We start from the raw sequence: 8412 nt of genomic DNA, 5'->3' as shown, positions 1-8412 counted from the left end.
CAGTTGGGTGACTTACTGAGTATTTCATAAAATACTCAAGCCACGTGATACCTACATTTTTTAGGTAAAGGCAAGGTGCCAATGTACGATTGACGGCGGAGCTGAGGACACCATGGAAATTGGAGAGGGAATATTTTTAGGAGTTTACGTTTATTTGACTATCTTAAGTTAAAGCATTGAGTATTTTTTTATTTATATTTATTTTGAATTTAGTTATTGAAGGTTAATTTTCCGAGATAGGTTTATTTAGAATTTATGAATCTTTATGAAATATTTCCAAAGGTTATTTATGATGAGTTTCCGCGTAACAAATTATGCTTGCATGCTCAAGCCACGTGATACCTACATTTTTCAGGTAAAGGCAAGGTGCCAATGTACAGTTGCCGGCGGAGCCGAGGACACCATGGAAGTTGGAGAGGGGATATTTTTAGGAGTTTACGTTTATTTGACTGTCTTAAGTTAAAGCTATTTATTTTGAATTTAGTTATTGAAGGTTAATTTTCGGAGATAGGTTTATTTAGAATTTATGAATTTTTATGAAATATTTCCCAAGGTTATTTATGATGAGTTTCCGCGTAACAAATTATGCTTGCATGCTCAAGCCACGTGATACCTACATTTTTCAGGTAAAGGCAAGGTGCCAATATACAGTTGATGGCAGAGCCGAGGACACCATGGAAGTTGGAGAGGGAATATTTTTAGGAGTTTACGTTTATTTAACTGTCTTAAGTTATAGCATTGAGTATTGTTTTATTTAGATTTATTTTGAATTCAGTTATTGAAGGTTTATTTTGGAGATAGGTTTATTTAGAATTTATGAATATGAAATATTTCCAAGGGTTATTTATGATGAGTTTCCGCATAACAAATTATGCATGCATGCTCAAGCCACGTGATACCTACATTTTTCATATAAAGGCAAGGCGCCAATGTACGGTTGATGGCAGAGCTGAGGACACCATGGAAGTTGGAAATGGGATATTTTTAGGAGTTTTCGTTTATTTGACTATCTTAAGTTATAGCATTGAGTATTGTTTTATTTAGATTTATTTTGAATTCAGTTATTCAAGGTTTATTTTCGGAGATAGGTTTGTTTAGGATTTATGAATCTTTATGAAATATTTCCAAGGTTATTTATGATGAGCTTCCGCGTAACAAATTATGCATGTGAATTTTAAGAATACAAGGTATACAAATGGAAGAAGACATTATATGGCTTAAACAAGCCTTATGTGCATGATTTAGTCGACTTGAAGCAAATTTCGTCATAGAAGGATTTGAGAGCTGCAACTGTGACCATACTTTAATCATACAAACAAGAGATAGAGGTAAAATTTTGATTGTTAGTCTATATGTTGACGTTCTAATTTTTATTGGTAATGATGAGAGCATATTTGTTAAGTTCAAGAATTCTTTGAAACTTCAATTTGAAATGACTGATCTAAGAAAAAATGAAATATTTTCTCGGTGTAGAGATTTTACAAAATCCTGAAGACATTTATATTAGTTAGAGAAAATATGCAAAAGAAGTTTTGGACAAGTTTATGATGAAAAAAGTAATAGTATGAAAAACGATGTTGTTCCTGGGGTGAAGCTAACAAAGGATGAATTTAATGTATCTTATTGCAACAAGGTTGGATTTAATGTATGTAGAGTCTCTCATTAGTAGATTTATGGCAAATTCAACAAAGTTGCATTTGCACGGCAAAAAGGGTATTGAGATACTTAAAAGGGACTATAGATTTGGGAGTTCTTTATCAGAAAACGGGTAATGGAGAGTTGATAGCATATACTGACCGTGATTTTGCAGGAGATATATATGACAGGAAAAACACTTCTGGTTATGTGTTCTTACTTAGTGATGGAACTATGTCTTGGTCCTCCAAAAAACAACTTGTAGTTACTTTGTCTACTACTGAAGCAGAAATTGTGGCAGCTGCCTGTGCTTGTCAAGGGGTGTGGATGAGGAGAGTTTATAAAAAACAATCATGCATGATTTGACCAGAGATGGAGTTATTGAGCTGAAGCATTGTGTTACACAAGAACAAGTTAGTTGTATATATTATGACAAAACTAATGAAGTTGGACGCAGAACAAATTAGTTGTATATATTATGACAAAACTAATGAAGTTGGACGCGTTCATAAAACTACATGAGTCAATGAGTATGTCGGTAGTAAAGTTATGAGTTTGTTAGAATCTTAAGACCACATTCAAGTATTCCAAGAATTGAACTCAAGACCTCAGAGTCATACCAATATGACACATTTTTTTTTTATTTTTAATATATTAATATTTCATTCATTTATTCGATTTGGATAATAATGAAATCCATGTGCAAGTAGTATTATCAATTTTAAACCGATGCAAAGTTTGATTATTTCAAAATTATTTATACGAATAGATGTAATGAAAATAGAGAACAGGAAAAATAGTTGAAGTTATTACATAATGTAAGTTTTAGTTTGATAGTTTCAGTTTAGTCACACATCTTGAACATAAAAGTAAAACTATTGGTGCTTATGGTCCACGTTGGATTACTTTTATGTTGTATGAATGACAAGTGTCTTGTAGCCCTTGTTAATATGTGTTGTTCTATGTGACACTTTATATTATGATATGAATGATACTATGCTGTGAATCTACGTTGTGATATGGATGATATATAATGCATGAACCTCCATATATTACACCATGCATATTATGTTAACATGTTCACGCTGTGCCTATGAGACATTGGCAAGCCATGTAGATTAACCATAAAAGATATGTTCAGTATACGTATGTATGTCTCATAGGAACATTATGTCGTAAAAAGAATGGATGTATGATTTGCATCATAACTATATATCATGATTCGAAACTGTGAGACCTCATGCATTTTGCATGACACATGTATTGAGATACTTCCTTGTTATGATTGGTACACATGTGTACACTTCCTTATTATGTACACGATGATATTATGCACGCTCATTTTCCCTTTGTGGCTTCTGACAATGTTGGCGTACACTAACCTGCAGTTAGACACAGGGGTATGTATATGGGCTCACTTAGTGGGTCCATGTATGTATGTATGGTTGTATATAGAGAAGTATTACACATCAAACTTTACTCGAACTTGAAGTAGAGAATAAGGTCATAATGTCTTATGAAAAGATAGGCACCATGATTGTATGTGATTGCATTTTTTGACCTAAACACCCGATGGAAGAAATGAAAATCATGATGAGTTGTGAGAATTCTCGGGAATCCAATTGTTCATGCCAGATTGAAGAAAAATACTTCACTCATTTAATTTAGAAACATGAAATGTTATTCTTCCATGCTTAATTTGAGATACCTTTCACTTATATTTTAGGCACTCTCCAAGCAAATGTTTCATAAAATTATGGCAGTAAGAGAAAGTTTATGATTGATTTTGACATTGTTATATAAATGCTTATTGTTTCTTTTACCCTAGAGAACTTGAAATTGGTCACCTAGATTTAGAATTTGAATCTAACACTGGTGGCTTTGATATTGGTCATCAAAATCAAACCTCCTAAGTATTTAGGAGTAATTTAATAAAAAATTTAAATTGTGAGAATTTGATCTATGTAGTTTAATGGTGAGAATTCTATATTGTGGTCGCGAAGACTTGACCAATGTGTGGCTGTAGATTAGTGATGAGAATTCCATGTTTTACCCAAATACTCTCATTTGAGCTTCAGTGTACATGTTTTTATTTTCCATAATTATTTTAACTCAAATTTGTTTTGAGGACTATTGAACAACGAAAACGATTTAGTATCGGCAAACCATATGCATCTTTCATCACCACATCCACCCGAAAGACATGTTCCCTTTTCTGGCCAAAAATACCTTGAAAGAAGCATGCCTTAATTTGCTCTAAAAGTTGCACAAAAACAATGTTGTTCGAGAAGAATTCTCCTTAAAGTCCCAATTGAATTGGGTTCCTAGTTTGATGATATACAACCCTAAATTCATAGCCAATCCAGAATTTTAGGTTAGATACCCACACATTAAAATAAATATATACATATAGATTTTAAGAAATATATGAAAATAAATGTCAAAATTAGATAGTTTAATTTTTTATTTTCTAAATTTCAAAACTTAAAATATAAGGACCAATACCATTGAGACTCCATGAGACTCAACCTAAAATATTATAAATATTATGTTTTCTACTACTAACCTAAATTTTGTCTTTGGACTTGCAATGAGACTCAAGAGGTGGATTTGACGGACTGTTCCAAATCACCACTTCCCACTTTGTCAATGGAAGTTCAGAATTGGATGCTGTGTAAACCAATTGAGACATTAATATATATTTCCATCCCTAAGGCAAACAAGAAATACTAGTATTACAAAAAGAGTCTTATATTTTCAATTCTTAGTAGATCTATTAATTCAAACTTTCTCTAAGAAATATCTTGACAAAGAAAAACCAAAAAATGGTTGAAATTCTATTTAATTTTTTATTCAATTTATGTGTGCTCTATCTCATGTGAATTTTGATTCCCGTTCTTAATTAAATAAAAAGAAACTATGTTAAAAAAGTAAATAGACTAATCACAATTACATCGTTTGAGTTTGTAGGTGAACGCCATAAAGAAAACACAAACAACAAAAGACTTGAGAATTTGCATGATATTCTTTTCTTCAATGGTTTTTTGGCTTGTTTTCAAGTAGAGATTTATATCTTCCTCTTCTCTTGAAAATGAGACTTGATATGGTGTTCAATTTAGTAAAATAAATTCTAAAAACAATAATATGTTAATTATAAGCAGTTTTGGAGCACTAACTCCAATTTGGTCGGGAAGGGTTGGATGGAAACTCAACGATCCAAAATTTTCTATTTAATTTAAGGTCGCTACTGTATGAGTAACATTGAATGTGAAAGACTTCATTTAAATTCCATAAAACATAACCTTTAACTTAAAATGCAGCCCATGACTTACGTGTTTTGAAAACATCTTTAAAACGACACAACAAAAAATCTGAAATAAAATAAATAAGCGTTTAAGTTTAAAACATCCTATTCTAGCCTAAGTCTAAGAAAATAAATATCACTATCCTATGCATGTGTCATGATCTCGAGTTGCGATGCCGTCATCAGTCGTACAGGAATGTCTTGCCTTAACCTAAAAAATATAGTACCACATGGCTTGAGTATTTAAACAAATACTCATAAAGTGACCTCACTATTGGGGTTAAATGCAACAATCACATGCAATGAAATGATGGGACCTATCTTTCGTTTCGTTTCGTTTTTCCTATGGTGCTGTCCTAACGGGTAATCGTGGATGTGTACCATATACTCTACACACAACCAATACGTGCGAGTATGGGCTCACCAGCTAGTTCGCACACTACTGGGCCACTTTTCTTATTCGGTGGACATACTCTGGGAGCCCCTTATGCCAGGACCCGTTAAAACTAGTAACCGTCACGACAGCGCTATGGAAAGCATAACGATCGTTGTCCTACCATTGGATGTATGCGTCCGTACCCTCATGATGGGATAGGGGTATCGCCCCAGATGCATGAACACACACATAATGCATGAGGTCCCGCTACTTCTACATTTATCATTAATGAACCTAACCCCCCTGTCATGTTCCATGCTTCATGTCATTCTCATTTTCATTTTACGTTTCATACATATTCTTATTGGGATTATGATTCCAAGCAGTTTACCGTATTCCATGTCATACAATTCATGTTGTATACACACAATTTAAGAGGCCTAACATAACGTTCTATGCTTTTAACATAACATTTCATCATATACACATCATACCATGATATATTGCATCACAATGTATCATATCATAAACGAGTCATAACGTAAACACTTCATAATCATATCGTTCTCTAACTTATCATAGCCTTAACGTTCTTATACCTATCACAGATATATCATTACGTGAATGTACCTTAGTTATCTCATCACAAGGACTGAACCTAACGCTATCGTTCTATCAATCTATCACAAACCTATCCCTTTCTACCCGTAGCCTAACCGTATTCTTCCATCAATCTCTCTTATCCATATTACTCTTGTATGTAACCTAACCTTAACGTTTCATGAACGTATTTTACTCCTATCGTTACATTTTGTTTTGTGCATCCTTCTCGTATCCTATCTCAAACATATCATTGAACTCATCGTACCGTAATTATTATCAAACAATTCACATATTATATTATATACATAACAAATAAGAAGCATATCGATCCACAGACAATTCACACATATCAATATATATGACACGTGCAAAACCATGGGGCACATGTCAACAGCAAATATAACCATGTCGATAGTAAGGTCACTTACTTGGCTCGCTTAAGTCGTTGTCACAAATATATCTTTAATGAAAGTTCGATTCCGTTCTTTGAAATCCGAGTCAACCTATATGAACTCATGACATCAGTTTCAAGTTTTAACCCTAATCAATTATTTCCCTAATTTACATTGGCCATCTTAAAATTCTGATATTTTTTGTTATACAAAATTTAAAGGAGCTCATTGCCGTCTGATATTTCCTGTTTTAGTGTTAGATATTGTTCAACAAATCTTTCTTCAATCTCCCTCCCTCTCTCTCTCATTATTTTCATTTTGTAAATAGGTTTTTCAATTGTGTAAATAGATATTACTGGCAAATTTTAAGTCCATTGTTTGGCTACTATCTTTTAGTTTATAATCTGCCAACTAAAATTTTATTAAATCTAATCTTATAACCTTATTTCGTATAACTTAAAATGCTAACAAAAATCTAATCAATTCTATATGGGATCAGATTATTACGGTTAAATATATGAAAGAAGATTTGATCCTAAATTAATTTCTTATAACCATGACTATAAAAGAAAAGAAAATCTGAGATAGGATTTTACCGTAATAAATGACAAAAATCTCTAATTCTCCAATCTTGCTTATTGCTTATGTTGAAAGCCATTTTACTTCTTCTCAAATATAACCATTGTTGTTTTTCTGTTTCATTCATTGTTTGCGGTTGGGTTAAGGATGGGTGAGGAGAGATAATTGTGGGAAGGGATGAGAGGTTAGTGGAGAGAGGTGGGGAATTTTTTTTAAATATTTTAATTTTAATTAATTAATTAATTTATTGTTATTATTATTTTAACTTTTTTTTATTTGTTTATTTGTTTATTTATTTTTGGGCTATTACACTCAACCTTACCAACAAGTTCTTTTTTGGCATTTTGTTTAGGACGGCACAATATCTCACATTTATATTAAAACAAATAATATAAAACAAATATTAGGAGAGAGAAAATCAAAAAAGAATATGTCTTAGATATTTATATTGATGACTTCGAGTATGAATACAAAAAATTCACAAAATACATCTTTAAAATGGTAGATATGGTTCTATTTACTTTATGTATTTTTATTATGTATAACAATCTACCGTATATAATGATTTACATTCATTACTATACATTAGATGTTTATTATATATGACCATTTAGAATAACTGTCATTTACCTATAGTCTTACTATGTGTAGCCAGTCATTGAGTAAGTTATAAATAAGCAACCGACTAAAACTTTCATATAAGTCTTTTAATAAAAAGGAAGTTTTCATTTAAGTTCTCCCACGATGAATTTAAAAAGTAATTTTCATTGAATTCAAACGTGCTTGTAAGGAAATAAATTTAAACAAAGAAAGTAGTGACAACATTAAAAATAACAATACGTGACAACCCTACTTTTCCATTAAAAAGTAAAGTTACTACATGTATGTCTTAACTATTAAGTTGGTCCGTCCATCTACAAATATTGAGGCGCATAGGTTCTTGGGTCTAATAGGGTATTATCTACGTTTCGTGTGAGATTTTGCCAGTATATTTTCACCACTCATGCACTAGACTAGGAAGAGTGTTCCATATGTGTGGGCGGAGACATTTGAAGCAAGCTTCCAAGGCTTGAAGCACAGGTTAGTGTCGATGCCAGTATTTACAGTTCTAAAGATTTTGGAGGTTATATTGTTTATAGTGATGCCTCCAAGAAAGGGTTCAAGTGTGTGTGGATACAACATTGGAAGGTCATAGCCTATACATCTCGTTAGTTAAAGGACATGCATCTCGTCAGTTATATTGGAATTGATCATAATGTTTAGCTAAGTTAAGTTATTAGTAGGTCCTAAGCATGTTATATTAATTTCTATAGGTAAGAGTTAGACGTTGGATTGTTGTTTCGAGGTGTCTATCAAATTGTTAATGACTTTGGCCAAGATCGACCAAGTGACCTTATTGTTTGAGTTAGGTTATTGTTTGATCTATGATGATTCATGTCATTTGGCTTATACCATAAATATGTTTGATCTATGATGGTTATTGTTTGACCAAGTGACCTTATTGTTTGAGTTAGGTTATTGTT

The sequence above is a fragment of the Cucurbita maxima genome, unplaced genomic scaffold (assembly GCF_002738345.1).
Source record: "Cucurbita maxima cultivar Rimu unplaced genomic scaffold, Cmax_1.0 Cma_Scf00160, whole genome shotgun sequence".
In the NCBI taxonomy this organism is placed as follows: Eukaryota; Viridiplantae; Streptophyta; class Magnoliopsida; order Cucurbitales; family Cucurbitaceae; genus Cucurbita; species Cucurbita maxima.
The sequence above is the reverse complement of the archived record's forward strand: the minus strand, read 5'-3'. Positions refer to the sequence as shown.